The sequence below is a fragment of the Poromitra crassiceps genome (genome assembly GCF_964638095.1).
Source record: "Poromitra crassiceps genome assembly, chromosome: 10".
Lineage (NCBI taxonomy): Eukaryota > Metazoa > Chordata > Actinopteri > Beryciformes > Melamphaidae > Poromitra > Poromitra crassiceps.
Window position 1 is genome coordinate 13879068 of NC_139631.1, and position 25000 is coordinate 13904067.

The window sequence follows — 25000 nt, forward strand, 5'->3', positions numbered from 1 at the left end:
TACTTTGACTACTACCACCTCATTCCAGGCCAGAGGTTGTGTTGGACTTTCTCGTTGTCTTGTCATTTTGACAGACAGGATCGTAAAAATTCTGTCATCATCTATTTATTACCTGTGTTGAAATGACAGACAGCCTTAGAAAAATAATGAATCGCCGGTAAAAAGAAAGAAAGAAACAAAAAATAATAATAACAAATCTGTAAAAGAAGAAAATATTCTGTTAATGTGACCACTGCCAGGCTATGAGGACTACGAGGAAAAGAAAGATCGGTATAAAAAGTGTTGGTTGTCTACACAGCACTCGATGACATCGATGACTTCTCTGTTTTTCTCCCCGTTCATACTGCAGCTGTGAGACAACTCCATTCCAATAGACACCCATCCTTAACCCATTGATACCTGATGCAGCATTTGTGTGTATATCCCTCATTTGTGTGCGTATCCCTTTAAGACCGCGAACCGCGTTATCGCGGTTCGCGGTCTTAAAGGGATACACACACAAATGCTGCATCAGGTACCAATGGGTTAATCTGCTTCATCAAAAACAAGACAGCAAGAGAAACCAACCACACAGTCAGCACTTTGATCAAGTTCTTTTCCCAGCTTTGTTTTGCTCTGGAGAAGCATTCTCATTGTTACAGCACCTCTGTGTTGCTGCTGGCTATTCCTGACTTTAGCCTCTCGGTTTATGGATCAACCCGAGCGTTTAGTGTGGGAGAGAACGACAGGAAACGTCTGGCCCATTTCACAATAAATCTCCCCTCAATGCAGCCGAGCTGAGCGAGCCGAGCTGGGAAACACTACGCTGGGCTGGGCCAGCCTTAGGGGAGCCCTAACCGCACTACAAAACAACACAGACAGAAACGCACAGAGCCACAGATGCACACGCACCACACACCACACACTACACACACACACGCACGCACGCACACACACACACAAACATTACTGTACATACACACACACACACATTACTGTACATATGAGTGAATCTGCACGCCAACCTACACGCAGAGTTACGCATGTTATGTGTAAACAGACTGATACACATGTGAAATGGACAGAGACACACTGCAAAGCAACAGTGGTAAAGGTCAGACAAAACAGAAGCAGATGCAAAAAGTACACACATCCACATGTCTTACTACACACACACACACACACACACACACACACACACACACACACACACACACACACACACACACACACACACACACACACACACACACACACACACACACACACACACACACACACACACACACTACACACACCATCACCGTCCACTACCAATACTCACCATATCCAGGAGTGCCTCCTGAATGGGAAATGGCTGAGGTGCATGATGGACTTGTCACTGGCCCTGGGTGGACAGTGTCCAGGCTTCATACCTGGGCTGTAAGGAATGTTCCCTACCTGTTGACCTTTAACCCCTAATCTGTCTCACTATCTATCTATCTACAGACACTGGCCCCACAGCATCCACAGGCCGCAGCACAACATGCACAGTCCCATACTGCAGTCCGCTGCTGTGCTGTGCTGTGCTGTGCTGTGCTGTGCCCATTCACACTCAGATTCCAGTAATGAGTCCGCTACTAAACGTCCACCGGCTTGTCCTCATGGCATCATTGCGAGAAGCACCGGCTTTACGTCCTACAAGGCAACGTGAAAGTGAAGCTTAGCGCCTTAGAATCCATCAAGTTCCAGGAAAGAAGAAGGCAAAAATCCGAAAGAGAAGCTGATAAAAAAAAAAAGCATGAACTGGAGCAGAGTTGAGCACCGGTGTGAACTGTGTATCTCAATGACAAAAGTCTGGGTAGCGTGAGCACGCGGGCGGCCACCCAACAGGACCGGCTAAGCTCTCGGGCCGCTGCTCTTTTTTCCGTGGGATTCTTCCAGCGAGGGTTTGGAAATTGCTGTCCCACATCCACATGGTGAACCGGTTCAGGGAGTCATTCCTCCGGAAAACATTCCTTTTCCTGACAGCCAGCGACGCTGGCTGGAGAGGCAGCGGTAGTCGACACCAGCATGACAGAGCATGTTGCACACTTACTGTACACACACACACACACACACACTCACACACAAACACACACTCTCTCACACACACACACACACACGCGCGCGCGCTCACACACCCTTTCTCTCGTGCATTGCCTCCCTCTCTCTGTTCTGCCTGCTCAATCTCAAACAGGGAGGGAAGAAAGGAAACGGAGGCAGAAACAGAGAGGCTAGAGTTCCCCCCCACTTCTCTCTCTCTCTCTCAGTCTTTCTCTCTCTCTCTGTCTCTCTCTCTCTCTCTCTCCCTCCCTCTCTGGTGTCTCCTCAGTGGGATGTCCTGACCCTCTGAGAGTGTCAGACGTGCGCCTGCTCCTTCAGTCTCCAGTAAGCTAAACCTAGTGATCCTCTTACCACATGCGTTCCACTTCATTCAAAGAGCAACACATAATACACACGTACATACGCACGCACACACACAGACGCACACACACACACACACACACACACACACACACACACACACACACATTATACATACACACACACACACGTGCAAATATACACACTGACGCAAATGCAGACATTCAGGCGCACACCCTCAGAGTAATGTGAGGAAAGGGATGACAGGAGTCATTTCCCAATCCCTCCTCCCTCCTTAAGTCTTACACAGGGAAGTACAAGCTCTTCCTCTTTCCTCCTTAAAGGAATAGTTCACACAAAAATGAACGTTCTATAATCGTCTACTACTGAGCCTCATGCCAGTTCAAACACAGGTGAAGTGTGTCCATGTGACACACAGGGAGGAGGTTGCCAGGCACAACTCCATAGCAGCCTTCTCCAAAACAACTGAAGTCAGTGGGGGGGACCTGCTCTTCAGAGTTCCAAAAAGACCTAGGCTAATTAATCACACCCTTATTTAGTGCACATTTTAACTACAGCTGATTGATTTGAAAACAAATAATGGTATAGGTCTTTCTATTCACAGAGTGACTGTCTGTCTGTTTTTATTTTGGAACCTTAGAGAACAGGTCCCCATTGACTTCAGTTGTTTTGGAGAAGGCTGTGCTACAACCTCCCTGTGTGCTACATGGGTGAACACAGTTCACCTGTGTTTCATTTGGTAACACTTTCTATGAAGGTCATGTCTATAATGCATTATGAGCACATTCATGAGACATTATAATGCATTTATAAGGCTTTATTAAACTCTGTATACATGTTTGTAATCGTGAATGGCAACTTATAACAAGGTTTCTATAAAGTATTATAAGTGGTGGATAATGTATTATAATAAACATTATATATTATTATATAATAAACATAAAAATTATAATAAACATCAATCAATTATGTGATAGCAGTGGTTCTCAAACCTTTTCACGTCAAGGACCCCTAAAGTGACACAAATTAGACCACGGAGCCCCATTTGATAAGACTTTGTCCCAGGGTCCCCCATCTGATAAGATTGTAACTTTTGTGAGGACCCTCCCAACCTCCTGGACCTAACTGTCTTGCAGGATACTGGTGTTAGGCTGATTGGGTGCACCTGGGCCCGGTCTAGTCATTGGGCTTAAGAAAGACCTTCAAACCATTCAGTCTCTCTCCCTCCTCACAATGCACCTTTTGTTCTGTTTGTTTGTTTAAGAGTTAATGAATTATTGTTTTAACTTTTACTTTGGTGTATGACTCCCCTCAGTTGCTACTTCCTTGAGCCGGGTTGTAACATATGAGGGCAGTTATACACCAAAGTAAAAGTGAAAAACAATTGATTAACTAAAACAAAGAAAATAACAAGACACCACAATCTAATTTATATTAAACAGAACAAAAGATGCATGGGTGAGGAGGGACAGAGACTGAATGGTCTGAAGGTCTTCCTAAGCCCAATGAGCACACTGGGCCCAGGTGCACCCAATCAGCCTAACGACCCCAAAACACCAGGCTCCTGCAAGACTGGTGGGAGGGTTCTCATACTTTTAGATGTTTTATTACAGAAAGTGTATGAAACCCATGACCAAAATAGTCATATCAATTTAGTTACTTATGGTTGGAATTCTAGTGAAAATAAGGTATTACCCTTTTTGATTGGGACCCCCTGGAACCCCCTCAAGGACCCCTGGGGGTCCCCGGACCCCACTTTGAGAACCACTGTCAGCTATAGCATGCCTTTGTGAGCTTTAAATAAATTGACAGCACTAGAAGGTTATTACGGTAGCAATTGTATGATACCTATACGAGCGATCAGCCGAGCAGCATTTTGCTAAACAACCCGCGTCACTGGGTCGAAACGGCAATGGGAATCTATGGTGCATGAGCTTGAGAGTCTGACTCTAGCTGGCTGACTCTGTTTACATTTTAAAAACTGCGACAGTTCACACAACTTTAACATGACAGGCATATATTATACATCAAACTCTTGAGCTAATTCTGCTCTCACTCAGAATGTCAAAATATAAGCGATGTGATGTATAGATTTGAGACATCTGCCGCGGGGTTCCGGATTTCTGGGTGGTTGTTGTGACGTCACGCTGATTCGTCCTATAGCACAGTTATAAGGACTTATGAGCAGTATTTGGTGGCTCTAAGTAAAGTGTAAAAAAAAAACAAGACTATTCTTTCAAACACTGTTGTCACTTTGGCATGGGGATATACAGTAAAGCATTATGATTGCTAAACTTATAATACATTATGTCCACCACTTATAATACTTTATAAACCTTGTTTGAAGTTGTCACGCATGATTAGAAACATTTATGAAGAGATTTTTATGTCTTATGAATGTGCTTATATAATGTGCTTATATAATGCGTATATAATAAATTATAGACATGACCTTCATAGAAAGTGTTACCGAATTGTCTCTCATCATCATCTCTCATCATCTCGTAGATGTTTGTCATCATCTCGTAGATGTTTGTCATCATCTAGTAGTCTTTTTCGTCATCACTACATCGCTGCTGTCTTCCTGTCACACACACATATTTGCTACTCTAAGCGACGCCTCTCTGCATACATGTCAATGATCAAACAAACTGGCAATCAGCCAGCAGCGAGCACACTCACCGGTGTTTTGAGTTTAGGTGCACGGCACAGGAGAGCATTACAGTGGAAATATGTGTGTAATGGCCTAGGTCATTTACAGTGGAAATATGTGCAATTATCTAAGCATAATTATTTTTCTTTTTTTTTATTGTATTTTTGTTTTGTATCAATCTGTATTCCAGACCTGGCTTACTCCCCCCTACCTGTCACTTTGAACACAGCAGGGCTTCTACCTAGGCCTGGTTCTGCTCTTCCACACAGTGGGGCTGCCCAAACTAGTATTGTAAATACATGCAATATGAATGAATTTTTGTGGTCACCCATTGTTTTATGTATAAATTTCTGTTTTCTTTGACATTGGAACTTGTGCATTGCTTGGTTCTTGAATTCTTTATATACTGTAACTGAATTATGACATTTCGTTTATTGAATGGACTTCCGGTCTCATTGTATTTACGCGTCATTTCCGCCTGACACAGCAACACGCTGAATAAGGCCGTTAGGCTGAAACGTTCGTGTCTGTACCTGGTGAAACTGGAATAAACACAAAGAAAGGACATTCTGTGTGCTGGCTCTCCTTCTCCTTATACATGTCAATGAACCATGGAATTTCAAACCCTGCACGTGTGTGTGTGTACTGTATGTGTGACATGGGCTGGATGGTGTAAGTGACTTTAGAGTGTGTGTGTGTGTGTGTGTGTGTGTGTGTGTGTGTGTGTGTGTGTGTGTGTGTGTGTGTGTGTGTGTCTATACATATGTGTGACATGGGCTGAATGGTGTGTGTGTGTGACTGTGGTGTGTGTGTGTGTGTGTGTGTGTGTGTGTGTGTGTGTGTGTGTGTGAGTGTAGTGTGTGTGTGTGTGTGTGCGTGCGTGCGTGCGTGCGTGCGTGTGTGTGTGTGTGTGTGTGTGTGTGTGTGTGACATGGGCTGGATGCTGTGTGTGGCTGTGGCGTGTGAGGACGCGTGTAGGGGCCTCTCAAGGCATGTTTGTTTCTAGAAACTAGTTGTACAGGATGTCACGGGCCTGACTGCAGCATAATGCATACCTCTGTTCCTACAGCTGACGTCAGACCCCAGACGCACGCAGCCATCACGCCTAGAAGCAAACAGCTATTAGAAACACAGCATGTCACGTTGCATTTAACACCAACTCCATCATCTTAAAAACAAGACGGAATTATGGCAAAAAATACAATTCATGTCATTCAAAAATATTTAAGCTATTTAAGAATGCATTTGCTGTGTACGTGTGCGCGCGCACATGTGTGTGTGTGTGTGTGTGTGTGTGTGTGTGTGTGTGTGTGTGTCAGTTTGTGTTTATTTGTGTGTGTGTGTGTCAGTTTGTGTTTGTGTGTGTCTGTGTATGTGTGTGTGTGTGTGTGTGTGTGTATGTGTGTGTGTGTGTGTGTGTGTGTGTGTGTGTGTGTGTGTGTGTGTGTGTGTGTGTGTGTGTGTGTGTGTGTGTGTGTGTGTGTCAGTTTGTGTTTATTTATGTCTGTTTCTGTGTGTGTGTGTGTGTGTGTGTGTGTGTGTGTGTGTGTGTTTATTTGTGTGTCTGTGTGTGTGTGTGTCTGTGTGTGTGTACAGTATGTGCGGCTTTCGAGGGACACATAAATTTGCGCATTTGCGTGTGAGTGGCATTGGCAAGGAGGTTCAGGGTTGAGGTTGGGGTTAGAGCACTAAGATTGTCCGTTTGTTTGTGTGTGTGTGTGAGTGTGTGCATGTGTGTGTGTGTGTGCTCGTGTGTGTGTGTTTTGCGTTATAAAACCATAGCCGTGGCAAGGCTCCAGTTGCTGCGGTCTGAAAAACAGGATCCAGGGCAGCTTCTTACACACATCCTGCCCGACACACACGTCAGCAGCCTCTCAACTCTAGCCAAGAGTCAAACCACCTCACAGCCTCTGTAAACCTGCACCTTCACCCACTACAGGCACCCATGAAGAGTGCAGAGAAGCGCTGAAGGCTGAGGAATCTGCCTGTGGGGAGGGGGGGGTGGGGGGTGGAGTGTGTGTGTGTGTGTGTGTGTGTGTGTGTGTGTGTGTGTGTGTGTGTGTGCGTGTGTGGGCGGGTGCTGTTAGCACCAGCAGTTTTCACTTTTCAATCTAAGATGCTTTAAAGGTTCAACAAGAAAGCATCTGTAAAGCGCTAGCGCACCTGTTATTCATAGAGCTCAACAGTCACGTGACGGTTCTGCGCTGTCACGGGTTCCGGAAGAGTACTTCCCCATTCAGATTCTCTATCATGTTTCGAAAAATCCTGCAATCCTGCAGAACCAAGCCAACCAGTCTTCCAGAGAATTGTGAGCCTAAAACCTTGATTCATAGTTGAAAAAACATTGAAAAACATATCGTAAGAGTGAAGACACTACTCATCCCATAATCCATTTCGGCATTTCTGGCCAATCAGATTAGAGAGTGTTTCAGCCAATGGGGGAGCACTCTGAGCGGCAGTGGGTGGGACCAGCGGTCTGAGCAGCCGTCATTACCCTATTAGCTCAATGGCTAAAGTTAGCGTAGATAGACACATTTCGGTGCATATTAGTGAACGAACTGGCTAACAGATTTCAAACCGAAATCTGTTAGCCAGGAAATGGGGAAATACTCTTCCTGAACCATGACGTCATGGAACCATCATGTGACTGTTGAGCTACAGTATATTATGGACACACAGACACACAGACACAGACACACAGAAACACAGACACACACACACACACACACACACACAAACACACACACACACACACACAACACACACACACAGAAACACAGACACACACACACACACACACACACACACACACACACAGAAACACACACACACGCACACACACGATTATGGTCTCTCTTGCCCTCTCTCTCGCGCACTCACACCACACACATGCCCATATCTTTACAGCCACCTCTTATACAAATAGACACTGAGGAGAGCACTCTAACAATAGTGCCTGTGTGTCCCTGTGCGGGTGTGTGTGTGTGTGTGTGTGTGTGTGTGTGTGTGTGTGTGAGAGAGAGATTATATAATCTTAGCCCCTCCGTTGGGGCTCTTGCCCCCTGCTCTACTCAACACTGGTGAGCTGTCATAACTCACCCTGCAGCCTGACAGAGAGAGACAGGAGAGAGAGAAATGTAAAGAGAGAGAAACAGAGGGAGAGACCGAAGCAGAATGTGAGAACAGCATGGACAGAGAGACAGACAGACAGACAGACAGAGACAGAGAGAGAGACAGAGGAGGAGGCGTGAGGAGGTATAGAGGGTGGAAGGAGATGGACATGACAGCAGAGGGCAAAGAGGGCAGGAGAAGGAAGAGGCGCTGTGACAGAACAAGCCAAGATGGATGAAGACAGAATGAAGTCAAGATGAAATGTGGCTGCTCTGGAGAGATCCATGTCATAGAAACCTTGAAAATGATATTTACCAGATGCAATAACATACAATACAGTACTACGCCTCAGTATTAACCCATCATCATCTGCGACCCCTGTTTGTGAGCAAAACAATCCATTTCCCATCTCCGGCACAAAGCATCACATCAGATTTGAATCAGCGGGCCTTGTTCATGACATTAGCTGCTCTTTATGGTTCTGGGGGCTGGGGATCGGGGAAACGGGCCGGATTACACAGCGGAACAAGCGCCTATCGATTTCATGTGCGCTGACATTTAGCAAAGTACTTTTCTTCGTTTGTCGCCGGGATCGATATTCCAGAGAACACAGGGCTGAACAACCTCGACAGTCAAACCATAGAGCGGGTACAACAGCATGGCCTCCCAACGCCACGAGCGCTTTAGCTCCCAGTGTTTTGTAAGACATGACACAAATCAGGTCACCGACGCTGAGAGGAAAGGAACGTATCAATATTGTAGTGCGACAATACGCGTATTTGGATCAATGCACAAGGCTTCCACAAGCATATCGTGGAAAACTAAAACTGAGACGAAAAAGGTGTTAAAAAACATTGTCGTACTGTAAATTGAAATAAAGTCTCTGCCATTTCTACGTTTTTGCTGTATAGAAAACGTTCCAAACCATGACACCGTGAGGCCATTTACACCTGGCGCTAACATGCGTTTTCTGTGATCAGATTGCAATCAGATTGCAGAAAATGCATGTTAACGCCAGGTGTAAATGGAATCAGGCTGACGTGATAAAATACAATCTCATTGCAATCTGATGGCAGAAACCACACGTTAACGCCAGGTGTAAATGGCCTCTGTGTCGTGTTGTGTCGAACCGAACCGTGAAATATTGTAATCATTGCACCGCTAATCAATATCATTATAGTGTACATATTACGGCTGAACTGTAGTTTATGTAAAGCGGCGTAGCCACTTAAAAGCCACTCACTTTAGATATGTCTGTTTACATTCTCCACCACAATCAGCACCGCCATCAGCCAACATACTTTCCATTCAAATAGGGAAGCAAATCTCTACAGAAGGTAAGAGAGCGAGCATGTTTTGTTCCTCTGTATCTACAGTAAGCCAGCTGTCCGTCACTCGGTCTGTCGCCGTGGAGACGCCTTGGGCCCAGTCCTCCTGCACAGATGCTTCTGCGCTGGCATTTCAGCAAAGGTTAACTCATTCCCCCTTCAAATCAGATATTTGTAATTAGATGCCCACATCTAATGGGGACCTTGGGGACTTCAAGGGCCCTTTGTGGAATTTGAAGAATGTTTAAGTCCCTTTAAAAAAATGACACTGCACACGTTTGGAGTGGCTTGACAAAAGGCTTATTCGACTCTTTGATTTTAAGACACTGTTTCAAGAAAGCTCTCGGTGGCTGAAGTGAGTCCTGGAATACAACGTCTGTGTCCATGACCATGACCATGGTGTGTGGGTGGTGTTCATTCCATTGGGGCTTGTAAATGTACAAATCGTAGTGGTCAGCCCAGCTGAAGATAGGGCAGATCTCTGTGCTCAAGCTTCTTGTGGTAATCTGACTCAGAAATTCATCAACCCATTACTTGTCTGGTAATTAAGTAAACTACTTACAAACTATGACTGTGCACATATGGTTTAAAAATACAGATCTATAAAACAGGAGAAAGTATGGAACAGTAGATCAAGACATCTGGGTCAGGACAGCTTTGCTCATGAATGAAGTTGAACATTACGCTAGTGTCACTGTACAGTCCCCAAATCCCAAAACCTCTCTCTTGCCCCTGTGGTGGTAGCCTACTTGGTATAACGACATGTTAATGTGATTGTGAACGTCTCAGTGTTTCCTATAGGATTTTTATTTTATTAAAAAAAATTGCAGTGGGGGGGAATGGTTTCGGGACTTAAGTAATGTTATTCTCCTCGAACATTTGCATATATCCATCTTAAGATACACTACCAATTAAAAGGTTTGAAATACCATCTTTTTCTTCTTCTTCTTTCTTTTTTTTTTACCAATAGCATGAACTATCTATGAGGGACACATGGATGATTTTAGTGTCTACTGTATGTTCTCATCACTTACAGTAACAGGTAAGAAGACAATGGTCTCTCATCCATTCCTTTAACACATAAGAACATAAGACAAACGCTAACAATTTGAATCTGTACGTGTGAGTAAAAACTCCACATCAGCGCTTCCAGAGTTTCACTCATCACAATAAAGAAGGGCAGCAATGTGCTCGTCTTCACTCATCAGTGAATCATCTCAATCAGATGGTGGGGCCATGGACCCTGTTTAAAAACATAGTGAGCATCGCTGTAGTGAGTGGGTAATGTCCATTTTGACTGCTTCTAAAGCCTGTTTCCCGGAGCAGGTACAGATGGGAGCCTTCTGAAATATCAATGGCCCATAATAACCCCAGGCACTCTGCAATACAACACCATCTGGTGAGGACGGGTCTTGCTCACAGTTGGTGCTTGACTGGGTGACTAACTCTGCATCGCCTTCAACTATTACTTTGTTACTTTTACAGAAGAACCATTATCAATACCACTATTATTTCAACATGGAAATACAGAAAACAGTAAGGGCCCTATCGTCGTACAGGCGCCATCTTCCCTGCCTCTTAAGGCAGGGACGAGAGCAAGTGTCAATTTGCGTTCCAGGTGTTATGCCGAGTTTTGCACCCCCGCCGCCAAACGCATCCCCACCTCACGGGAGCATATTGTAAAAAAAAAAAAGAAACGTAACTGTTTAAAAATTATATTATTGTCTGGGTAGATGTGACCTCCCTGTTTTTAAGTCAAAACAGCCCCAAAATATGGTGGGGATGCAATTCTCGGTGGGGATGCAGAACACGGCAAAACACCGGGCGCATGCGCAAATTGGAGGCGTGCCAATGCCATTTGTGCATGGTGCAAATGGGATTTGGGCGGTCTTAACCACCAGAATTATTCACAGGTGTGGCCTGGCAATGCCTGGGCATCAATCAAACCAATCAGATTCCTGTCTCGCAGTCTCTTTAATACAGTTTGTGCAATGCATGCTGTAATTCTCTCCATGCGTAATGGATATCTCACAACAACACCATCACATCACACACCTGTTAAAAACACCTGTGATTTGATGCAATTAAATAGAAACGTGTTTGCAACGGGGAAACAGGGACATTTGATTAACAATAATATTGCAAGTAGGCTACAATGTCCAAGTTTTCTCTATTAATTTCCCATTAACCCCTCTTTGCGATGTGATAAAAGTTTCTCAGTGAATTATAGTTGATTGCCTCACTGAATTATCTGCTGGTACCCAATTTTAGCAGCAGAATTTGATGTCCAGCAGCCTGTTGCACCAGCTGAACGTAAGTTCTGTCTTAAGTTAGGGTGTAAAGTCCACACTAACTGCTACGTTCAAACTAGTTAGTTTGACACTAAAGTTGTGTCTTTGTTTAGTTGCACCACGGAGACGTAAGGTACATCTTAACTAGTAGACCCTAAAGTCCATACTAACCAAAATAGTGTCGCAGACAATGACGTGTACAGTATCTGTGACCAATCAGTGAAAAGCACGGTGGAAACGGTGTTTATTTACGGTTGTTTAATTAAGTGGAGTGAAAACAGGACATGTTGCCCACCGCAAATGAGTGCTTTCATATTTCATCAACACTAACCAAATGAGATCGTTATTGAGTAACGTTCGTTTAGGTTCATATTACTGTTAACGTTTGTGAGCTCTTCATCAGTATTGGAGGCTAATTTAAAACCATCCTGCCTCGCTAAATTGTTGCGGTTATTTTAATTTGTATGCAGTGCTGCAGCTTGTGGGAAACAAAAGCGTGAGTCATAAATATCAAAGGGTGTAATTACTGTAATAATTGATCACGGAGAGCGCGTTGCGGACGCAAAACAACGATGCGCCACGGTGCCAAGTTGCAATCCGTGCCAACTGCTATTTTACGGAGGACTTTACACCTAGTAAGACGTAGGTGTACATTTTAAGTTCTAACTTATGCCTACGTTGTAACTATTTCACTTGGTGCAACCCAAATATTTTTAGTAGTGCGTAAACTCGGACTTAGTGAGACTTTACGTTCAAACTAGCTTACGTTCCAACTTACGCACAGCTGGTGCAACCCACTGCTGGCGTTTGGCACATCCGTGCGTAATGACCTATCCAAAAGGAATTCCCCTGCACTGCGCTGCACAGCACGGAGAATACTGGTGCGCCAAGCGCAGTGGAGTGTTTTTGCACTAAGAGCTGGTTAAGAGCTGCTTTTAGGTGCTCTTAAAATTGCGTGCATGCAAAGAATTTGCGGCATGCTGATGATAGCTGAATGCAAGCATTTTGCGGGGACACGCCTGGTTTGGCATGGGGCACGCCTCCCCCACGGGCGTAGACGTATAGGGCCCTAAGACTGGAACAGTCCACTTTAATGTTTTTCTTTACTTTTGTGTTCATAGTAGGGCTGTCAAACGATAAATTTTCTTAATCGCGATTAATCGTGCGATTAACTATAATTAATCACAATTAATCGCATCTTTGTATTGCATGTTTAAAATGCTATATTTTGCATTGCAAAGCATTTTTAATTAGATATTAATCATTATTACCAGTGTGTCGTGATTGGGAATCAAATGAATGCAAATAAATGTACTTTGTGATCTTGAATTTTAGATTTATTTTCAATTCAATAGAAGTGCAATGTAGACAGGAGGTCACAAAATGTCTACAAAATGCATCTTGAATAGAAAATACAATAATTGTAAACACTCCAGAACGCTCCAGAACCGATACTTCCGGCGGCGGCGCTGTGGAGCAGTCGAAACCCAAAATGACACAGCCGAAGAAGGCTGTATCTGAGCTAAAAACTTTGGCACTTCCATGTGAATAATGGCTCGGTATTGGAAACTGTGTATTGATAACGTGTATATCGCGTGAAGCCATTGGAGCCGACCTCCCGGTGGTTAGAGGACCCGCGCATCCGAGACTCTGAAGGAAGAATGAGTGATGAGTCTCGCGCTAACTGGCTGGCTGCTAGCTGGCCGCTAGCTACTTTTAGGTGATCGCTCGCCTCAAACTCGATACTTCGGTGATATTTTAATTCCGTTTTACACAAGGCGCAAACTACGGCTCTTGGCTTATCCACTCTGCCATTTGGGAAGTAAAACGAGCCATTTAAAAGCGTATTGCTGTCGTTCTCGCCTGCACAAGCAGGAGACAGGAAACCGAACGGCTTGACTACAAGTACGGGTGCGCGAAGGGACAAAATAGCGGCATGCGATTAACGCGATTAAAAAAAAATAACGCGTTATGATCGGCGCGCGTTAACGCGCGATTAACGCATTAACGCTGACAGCCCTAGTTCATAGCAAACACTGCAACAGGAAGTGAGCTGGGGTTCAATTTAGAATGTTTTTGTTGTCAAGTTAAAACCCTCTATATAAAATAAGGCTCCTGAAAATACCCCCAAATGATCATTTAATCTATCGGTAGGTTTTGTAAGAATTTGAAACACAATCATTCTGCGGTACTTCGCGATAATCTCCCAAAACACAATGTATGGGCATACGTGTAAAGCATGCACTGTGTTGTTATACCCTTGTAAGTGCATAATGTATTAGGGAGACTATCATTAAGTACTTACAGTATACACAATAACCAACTGTTAAAGATTAAAGGATAATTCCAGATATTTTCAACCTGAGCCTTATTTTCCTGGTTTTTGACACCATGGCGATCAATTTTGATCCAAGTTTCACCAAGAGCCAAGGAACACTCAAACCCAAAGCACCTCATATGTCCTTTTCAGCACAATCACAATCACTGCAACAATGAGACCTGCCTACATCCCATTTTCCCATTATCCATGGCCTGGAACTTGAATTAAGATATTAGGTTATTTATGTAAACTAGCATTTACCGTGAATGTGAACTACCAACTGGGAGAAAATAATATCCATGTTAATTACAATTAGGATATGTTGAAATCTTTTGCAGGCTCTGATATCTCCCACTTGCAAAGTGTGTCAAGTGGTAAAGCAGGGAATCCATCAACTTCGACAGTTACAACAGTTCAAGGAATTAAAAAGTACAAATGATCAGTTAATGTATTGACACAATCAATCAACCATATTTAAAGAGTTTAAAGCGACTTTGAGCAAGCAAACATTTATGGCTGATTTATTATTGGCATTACTTTGGCAAAGAGTAGGAAAATAAAGGCAGGTCCAGGATGAATAGAACCTACCGTAAATCCTTTAATACAAGGGTTAATACACTGAATAAGGCCATTGTTAACTGTTAACAATACACTGTTACAGAACACAGAAATTGAATTCAAAGTCATCTGCCTCCTGGTCCCAAACTGTCCTAGCTATCTGAGTGCACAATGGCGAAACTCACATTAATTATCTTGTGTCTTGTCAATTGTGAAAGTTGTGTTTTACATCGACTGCCATTAGAGTGTACATAAAGAAGCAATTACATGCTGCCCTGCACATTTCAATAGGAGCTTTGTACTCTGGGTATGAATCAAGCTTGACCACTAGCCAGCGGTGGTGAGTGATTTATTTATTTATTTATTTATTTATAGATACTGTATATAGGTTCAGTTTGGTAATATAACATAACAATATAACTTGTTATTACCAAACTGAATCTGTATAGTTCAAACACTCTGAAGAAGGCTCTGTGCCGAACCGGATAAGCGTTTTTTTGTGTGATGTGAGCCAAATAAAGAAGTGAAATGTGAGTATTCTGTCCACCTTGACTTTGAACATTGAGATGTGCTGCTACCCTTTTCATCCGTTTTGGATTTTGGGTTTAGCACTTCACTGAGAAGCAAGCCCATTGTTGAAGTGCAACCTTCTTTTTCCAAACAAAAATTAGTGTTTGGAGAGCTGCAAGACCAGTAGGGACTAGCTAGATGAACTCTGTGGTCTTCACAATACGATTATGACATCACTGGATGGAGCCGCAGTAGCCCAGGGCATAAAAGGCCCGAGTGAGTGAGTGAGTGACTCAGTGTGTGTGTGTGAGTGAGTTAACGGGCACTGCACTAGTCGATGTGAAATTGTGCTACTGTTGTTGTGTGATTTTTGTCGTTTTGCCCTGTGAGCTGTGGAAAAGTTTTCACTCAGCTGAGGAGATACTGAATAGTAAGAAAAAGATATGCACCACACCCGACCCAAATATGCTTACATGACACTTCCTTACTGACAGTGGACACTGCAGTCATACGCCATTCCTCTGTTACAGCTGCCTGTTCTTCAATCATACTGTGTGTATCAATCCCCTTTGTGTACATCTACTGGATGCCCCCACGCCTACTCCCTACAGATCCACCCATCCCACCCAAGCCAGCCAGCCCCTCCAGTCCCAGCCATGGTGTCAGCTCTGTTGCTCTCACACTCTCCAAAAATAGACTTCTCCTGCATTGCACCAATGTTGTCACTGTGGAGGCGTAGGCGGGTCGGCTGATCCCCCCCTGCACCGGCTGACTAGTCTGAGCCTTAATCACAGTGCTGGGCGGATTGAGTGTCTATCTGGGTGTGATTAGTAATTCCGCAGAGGGATGATATGACCCCACGATGACCTCCGGGGATAGGCTAATTACTGTAGGCTCAGGGGGGGGGGGGGGGGGCGCATGTCAACGATAAGATTAGATTAAATGAATTAAGAAACATTTAATTTGGCTCCGGCCAGAATCACATCCTGTTCAAAAAGAGGTCAACAAATAAAGCTGCAGCTTGTATGTTTGTATGTGAAGAAATATCTCTGAAATGTAATTAGCAGTTGAGAAGACCCAATACTGTAAATACTATAAGACTTTGTCAAGCTACTTGCATATAGGCCTGAGTATTACATGCAGAACATCTTTGGCTTTTGTTGAATTTATTCTATTCCCTGCCTGTTCTGTTTCTATGTACCATGTACTTTATATTTTTCTTTTCATCAATGTTTCTGACATATTTTTCATATCACCTGCCTAATATTATTACCGTAATCACTTGTTATGTAGTTTTACCAGAGTCTCAAAATAGACTAGGTATTATATCGCTACTACAGTACAGTATAACATTTTAAAATCATATATCCAAAGAAATTAATGCTTAAAGCTTGGCGCACAGCTAGTTCCCGTGCTCCTCGGAAGCTCGTACCCTACTTACCATTTTGTGAATTCGCAATTACGACATGACACCATTCAAGTGCTCTTGGTCGGAAAGAGCAACAAACATGGACGCCAGAAGTATGTTTTCTCGTTGTTGGTGTTTTCGTACCAAAAGCAAGTAGTGGGTCATTATGGTAGCTCCATAGGCCATAATCTGCACCTACTAAAATAAATTATAGCTACTATGAACACAGAATAACAAAATATATTTTTACAGTCAATCGGTGACCCAGACTCCATACTTTTCGCCACTATTATAGTCCCAAAACCTCACGCAACGTCACAACACGGAAACTCGGGTATGGAAACTTCCCAAATTCCCACTCGTAAATAGGACATTTGAGGTTCCGTTCATGTGCTCGCAACTCGTAAATACGATATACCCGAGGAGCACATGAATGCAGCATTAGTTGTGGCTGTACATCTCCCTCATGGCTGCATGCTCATATATAAACAAACGGCGGTGTACATCTTTAAACCCGATCTAGATGCTGGATTGTAAATCGGATGATTTCCACCTGATTAATCATAATACTACTTGGTATTCACAACAGCCGGCCTCATTGCTACAAAGGAAGAAGGGATGAAGGATGCGTTTGACATCAAGATAAATGAAAACAAAAAGAAGAGGCCTGTGGAGCATGTGGAAGTCTACAGGGAGGGATAGTTGCATGATGGCAATTCATCTCATATTCCTCCTAAGGTCTCACTGCCCCAAATTCCATTAAAGGGCAGGAATTATGAAAAAGAGCCGCATGTTGGAAAGAAGGTTTGGCGGGAGGGGGGGGGTGACATTAAACTGTTAAAGTAATTACAGGTTAGGTGGCACGCAGGCTGTCAAATTATCTCGCACGGAAAATGGCTCCGTCTATGACATTATGTCTGCAAACTAGGGGGAAAACGCCACACTGTATGTCGCACAGACAGGGCAGCACACACACACACACACACACACACACACACACACACACACACACACACACACACACCCTTCCAAAATACTTAGTATATTTGAGTTTATTTGCATAGTGATGAAACAGAGAAACGAGATGATTACCAAAAAAGGTTTCATAGTTAAGAGTTTTGAGTGTTGCAAAGACAAATAATAAAGAAACGAGCGGTGGAAATGGTTTACAAATAGCAAACGGCTTAAAATAGACGCAGTTTTTGCCATTTCCACTCAGCCCAGTTAACTGATCTTTGTGAAAACAAGGACTGGGAAGGTTTAAAAAAAGAAAGATAACTTATAAGAGATTACTGATTAGCCCATTATCCAAACTTAATTTATTACAGTAATACAGGGTGTCCACTAGGCCTGTGCTGATAATTTCATAGTATGATTATCTCCAACATCACCAAGATTATCTCAATATACAATATTATCCACATGAAAACGACAAGATGAAAACTTCAAAATCAGTACATGAATACGGTATGCTTCAATTACTTGAAAATGCATTTATCATTATCCTCATACAGTAGCACCATACCCAGAAGTTCTGAGTACGCCTCCAAAAATACATAATCCCTGGGGTACTCTATAACTTGTTGTTATTGCGGTGGTCACGGAAACAAAAATTAGGGGCGGTGTCATAACCATTATTGTTTTTTCATCACGATATATATTATACTAATATCCCTTATTGTCCCATCCCTAGTGTCTGCAAATTTCATCCAACCATTTTCTGGTACTCAGATTACTGTAATCCGTGTTAACAGTGATTTGTTACTCTAGCTTGGTAAACCAGCCGGCGGTTACATGACCTCACATTTCATTTCGTTCTACCAGACCGTCTGGCCTCCAGCACTGGGAGGGTGTTTTCAGAAATTACAAAGTGCTCTAGCCAACCAACGACCCGCCTCGTAGTTGACATCGTAACCGGCCAATCAGGAACGCCGCTGGCAAAACAGTAATGGCTGCCTCCGTGGCTGTCCGCCTCGAGCAGGAACGTCAACGTTCGTCGAGTTTAAACAGCCCTAAAGGGCAGTTTTTGCAGAAATAGACTCAATAACAACAAGTAACAGTGGTGTTTCTCGGTAGAAAATATGTTTTGGCCGTTCTTGCGAGTGGATTTGGATTTGACTGGATCCAACGCTGATTGGCTTAAGGAGCTGTCTGTCAAGGCAAGTACACGCACCCAACTCCCGCCCACTGCTAAACACTGGGTGAAAGCTGGAGGGCAGACGGTCTGGTAGAACCAAATGAAATGTGAGTTCACGTGACCGGCTGGTTTACCAGATGACCATGATATCAATCTGTCTTTGCTCCCTGACTGGGACAAACAGGCCTGTGACAGGAGAGGCTGAGGAGCAGCAGGAACTGCCCTGCCGCTCCTGCCTGCTGTCACAGCACCCGTGACAGTTAACGTCAAGCCTTCACTCTGCCACCCCCTTCACTCACACCTCACCATCTGCCAATCAAACCTGTCAACCCTCAGCGGGAGGGTGGTGACCTCGGCTTAGGATGGAGATAGAGGGGATAGAGGGGTGGCACAGGGACCAGAGCGGACACATAACATCTTCACTGTGAGGCAGTGGGGGAAAGGTCTACATAGCTCCATCTCCTGGCCGAGAGAGATGAGTGACGCATGAGAGGTGGGTGGTCAGGGTGTAAGGGAACCGCGGAGCGGAGAAACAAGACGAGAACAGAGAAGAGAAGAGAGGAGAAGAGAAGAGGGTGGAGGGAAGTGGAACCGAGACAGCTCCAGTAAATGTTTTATAAGATGGAGTGTTGTAGAATGGCAGGGGGGATGCGAGGAGGAAATGGAGTTTTAAGAGCTGTAAACATCCTCTGAGAGTCCGTGTGGGGGTTGAGGTGAGAAGGGACGCGCGTAAAGCTTTGTTACATTTGTGTCAAATCCGTGTGAGGCCGCAGCTCCATTCAGGTTAGCGGGATGAACAATTAAGAAAGTCCTCCGCTCGACTGCACGCAACCCCAGGCCCTCTGTCGCTGTCTGCCTCTGTTCTCTCTCTCTGAAGAGCAAACCATGATGAGTTCTCCGGTTTGTGTCACTGGAACTGGCTGACAAAGTGAATGAATCACAGCGCACTCTTTTTGAACTCTGCACGGTGGTACGCACTCATACGCAGACATTCAGGCCACAAGAGATGGAGGCTGCACACTGTCGTCATTAGAGCCGCGACCTGCCTGTGACCCTCTGTGTTGTCGCCAGTGTGTGTGACGTGCACACGAACGAATGTCTGCTCACACATGCAAACGCAAATCTCTGTGTACTGCACGCATGTGTGTGTGTGTGTGTGTGTGTGTGTGTGTGTGTGTGTGTGTGTGTGTGCATGTCCTGTCAAGCTGTGTTTTGCTCGATGTACGCAAGCTGAGAAACATTAACCTCAACTCAAAATGTGTATACCGTGAGATCAAAGGAATAACCTTTTGCTTTACAGACTAGTGACTCATACCTTTTGTCGGTCATAGGAATTTGGCTTCGGGGCGAAATTGGCGCAGCAGGTTGCCGTAGTGAGCAGAGACACACCAACTGGAGGCCAGCCCCCCCCCCCCCCCCCCCTCAAAACCCCATGTTGACAAGTATCCTCCCCGCTGAAGGAAGCCCTTAAAGGACAATTCTACCCCCGATACTCTTATATTGTTATATAGCATCCATCTGTGATGTTCAGAGCCTTCCAGGAGTTATTCTGCGGTGAAGTGTTGCAATTCATTTTTGGTGTGTCCATTTTCCTTCAATCTGCCTCGTCTGCTTCTATTTTAGATGGTGATTTCCTGCATTTCCGAGAATGATTTTCAACATCTCTCGGAGAACAGGCCTGAACTTGTTGCATTTCAGCTGTGGGTTCTGCATGTAGGTGGAGAGAGCAATTAGTGATAGTTATTATAGTAAAACCAAACCAAGAGGGCAAGTTTTTCCAGTCTCCTTGCGGTCCCCTTGTGTCTCATGTTTGCGATGCATTATGGTCTATTAGCCTATTTCACAACATCCCACCCAAATCAGCCATTTTGTGTCTAAAAGGCAGGAAATAAAACAAAGAAGGGGAAACAATTTATATCAATGCAGGCTGCGTAATTTTTATATTGTGTTACTTCCTGCATTTTAGACACAAATGGAATTTAATGAAATAAAGCATGTGTACGGCACAGAGAATTATGTTTTGTATAATCTGTCTAAGAAAAGGCTATGTGCTCAAATCAGAGCTGGCATACTTGGCCTTCATATTGAGACAGGCCGATTTGTGGGCACTGCTGAGGAGGATAGACTGTGCAGTCTGTGTGAACTTAAGGAAGTTGAAAACGAAACGCACTTTGTATTCTATTGTCCCTTCTATAATACTATCAGGCAAGGTTTTTTTTAATAAGGTAGACAAAGAAAATGAATTTGTGTGGTTGGAAGAAAAATTCATACGGCTCTTCCAATATGAAACTTTTGCATTTGCCACTTTCTTAGAAAAGGCTTGGTTGATGAGGAGGAATGAAATGTATAGATAAAATAAGAAAAATAAAATGTATATATTTTGTGTAACTGTGTCATATAATCCCATGTGGGATGGGCCACAATGTGGCATGACACGCAAATAAAATAATTATTCATTATTCATTCATTCATATTCAAATGGCTGATTTGGGTGGGATGTGAAATACGTGTATTCATCTCTTCTCTGATGGATTTCTCCCTGTAGGACTGTTGAACGTTGATGCAAAATGGTGAGTCTAGAAAGAAGTCCTCCTTACTCTTTGATTCTGTGGGACTGTGACACCAAAACCGTTTACTTTTTTTCCTGCTACTAAACGACATTTTAGCTGCACTGTCTGGAAATATCTCCACGTCATAATGTAATCTATATTCGGCTAGTTAGCCGCAGGAATAAGAAAAATATACCACCAAACAACCAAAAGGAAGCAGAAAAGCAATGTCCAATAGCTGTTGTTTTTTTGTTTTTTTACAATTTTAAAGTGCGTTAGGATGGATTTTTCCTTTAAGCAAGACACTGACTCCTGACCAGCTCCAGGTGTGGTGTTCTGTAGGTGACCCTGCACACTAAACACTGACCTCTACTGTGAGGAGTGCAAGCAAATAGGGAACTTCCCTGCAGGGATCAACATAGTATCACTTTATTATTGTCCTCATTAACACCGATGGAGACAATTTAAGTTCTATCATTTCATAAATCAATAAGCTATAACAGATACAAATAGTTATTTGCTATTAGTTATTAATCATAACCACACACACATAGGTTAAAGCAAACATCACTCTCTGTCTACAGTAACAGGGTCATCTACAACAAACACCAATCGTTAATGCCGATAATGGCTATGACAATTGACAACCTGACAAATTAACGCTGTTAGGCACTCATCAGTCTGGATTCACACTGACTATTAGGAAATGTCTGGTCTTTTGTCCAAGCTCAGCCTGACGCACACACCGTGCATCCTCATTCCATCTGCCCTCTACAGCAATTATCCTGACAGTGTGTAGGAGTGCTCGGCTTAATATCATTACTAACAGGGAAGGAGATAACCCGTCACCAATCGGCAACCGCAGTCAGCGTTGTCCATCTATTACCTTTAAAAGGTAACTGTCCGAGCTTGATGAGACTGCTGCAATTCAACCTTTTTGGGATTCATTAAAAAAAAATCCAATTCCAGATCAGGGTCAGAGAAAGGAAGGTTGAGGCGTTTGTAGTGCCGATTGTGCTCAGCGTCCTCTTAACCTTGCAAGGCAGCTGGATTCACACGGGATCTGGCAGCGTCAGGTTAACATCCTCTAGAGATTTAGAAAATATAACTGTTGTCATAAATTCTCATACTTGAATTACCCCGCAGCATGATTGCTAAATATCACAGAATTAACTCCCCTCTGTTCCTCTCCATCTCTCCCTCATTCGATTTATCTTTATTGGGAAGATAATAGCTCCCTGGTGTATAACTGAACGCTGTTATAGGTGGCTGGGAGTATGAAGGGAGTACCCATAAAAAAATCTCATTCTCCCTTGGATTTCCAACTGCAGCTCCAGCCGTATCACAGGATGGTGTAGCGCAGAGAATGAGCGGGTGCAGGATGCTAGCCTGGTAAAAAACCATCCTGATCGAACGTGACATCACATCCTGTTTCTCTCTACGTATCAGTCTGGACTTCCAGCCGCCCACAGCGATTTCAGTGGGTGGGAGTACTTGCCTTGACAGACAACTCCTTCAGCCAATCAGCGTCGCCAAATCCAATCCAAATCCACTCGGAAGAACAGCGAAAATGTCTTTTCCACCGAGAAACTCCGCTGCTGTTGTTCTTGTTTAATTGTTGTTATTGGTCTATTTCTGCAATAACTGCACTTATAACTGAGTTTACTCTATTAATGTTAACGTTCCCACTCTTTTCTCCGGGAGATGCCATTACCGTTTTGCCAGCGGCAGTCCTCAAATACGACACAGTCCCTTGATTGGCCCGGTTACATAGTCATTTCAGGAAATCACTGAAGGCGGCTGGAAGTCCAGAGTGATCCGTAGAGCGATACAGGATGTGAGCTCACGTTATCAGGAACGCGAGGAATACTGATTGATTGGATGTCTTGGATGTCAAGTTACAGTATGCTGCACTGTGGCACGCACACGCTCCTATACACGCAAGCCCCACATCCATACAGACGATCCCGCACACACACACACACACACACACACACACGCACACACACACACACGCACACACACTCACGCACACACACGCAGCGAGTGAGAAACAGAGAGAGAAAAGGGTAATAGTGTGAGAAGAGCATAATTATGTAACGAGTGGAAGCAGCATGGTACTACCAAAGGGGAGCTCCAGGGCTTCTGCAAGTCACAGAACGATGAACCACACACACACACACACACACACACACACACACACACACACACCACCCTCAATGCAGCAAATGGCACACATTCGCACTGATGTTTTCCATGCAGGAGGGGCCACTCCCACACATTTATCATAATCTGGCTGGCAGCAACAGAAGCGACAGTACATGTATTATTGTCAGTGGAGCAGCAGATACAGGACATATCCAATCTGCTGCCTGCCTCAGGAGGACACAATAGTACAGAGCATCCATTGAACAATAGCCATCGTGACCAGATGGAGAATAAATGGCTGCCATTCACTCATTATTTTCTGCTAGCTTGCAATGACAGGATGCATGAGGTATCTGGGAATAGAATAGCTGATTGAAAACTAGCATGGCATCTTAATTCAGTGAATCTCAATAATGCATGATCCTCCAGGGCGGGGCAAATGCTTTTTGTGCAATGTTTGAAGGAACTAGGCTCGATTCCTAGGCTCGCCCGGTGCGCGGGCTCGCTACCTCGGCCGCTGCACGGCCTCACCCGCCCTGCAGCTCACATTCGCAGCTCGGCTGCTGTGTGGCCTTGCCTGCCCTATTGGTGCACGTCTCCCTCAGTCTCTCTCTGAGTCTCTCCCGCCTCTCTTTCCCTCTCCCCCTCCCTCAGTCTCTCTCGTGAGCCTCCTCAGTCTCTCCCATGAGCCTCAGACTGATGACATCATCGATGACATCATCAATGATGACATCGAATTCATGACATCACTGATTATGTCACAACTTCACATCACGGATGACATTACATTTGCTCTTATGACATCACTAATGATGTCACAATGCCTGACATCATCAGTGATGTCACAATGCCTATGATGTCATCAGTGGGAGAGAAATTGAAACAGAGAACAGACAGACAGAGATTGCCCACTTGCCCCTTTCATAATGTATAGATAGATAGATAGATATAGGTAGATAGATAGATAGATAGATAGATAGATAGATAGATAGATAGATAGATAGATAGATAGATAGATAGATAGATAGATACATACATCAGCGCCTCCTGCAGCTGTGAGGAGTGATGCAGAAGCTGCAGTCCAGAAATGGCTGGAGATGGGAGAACTGGCTTATTTTTCATTCCCTTGCACGCTTCTTGATGATCACTGATCTTTGTAGTACGTGGACTGCATAAAAACTTGCAACTGGCAACTCAAGATCTTCTTCTGTGGTGTTTTAGGGCAAGTTGGCATCATTTATGTTGTATTCCTGCCTCCTTCTGGATTTATCCATCCACCATTTCCCTACATTCTGTCTCTCTCTGCAACTCATGATCTCTTTTTCTTCTTCTTCCTCTGTGGTGTTTTATGGCAGTTGAGTTGGCATCCTTTATGTTGCATTACCATCTCATTTATCATCCAATGTTTCCCTACATTCTGTAAAACCCGATCGGTTCCTCACTTTTTTCAACTCAAGGGTCCACATCACCAAAGTGATATCATCAGTGAGTTATGTCATCAGTGATGTCATTAAGTGATGATGTCACTCGAGCAAATGTGATGTCATCAGTGATGTCACTTGAGCAAGCCAACAGAAATTACCCCAAAACTCACTCTCCTTT

At 44.0% G+C, this 25000-nt stretch overlaps 1 protein-coding gene across 1 annotated transcript in view; it reads right to left on the bottom strand.

Annotated features, from left to right (window-relative positions):
- Window positions 1–25000, bottom strand: part of pde4d (phosphodiesterase 4D, cAMP-specific) — a gene marked incomplete at its 5' end in the record, with an annotated part of 221962 nt that overhangs the window by 76731 nt on the left and 120231 nt on the right. The window lies entirely within an intron of this gene.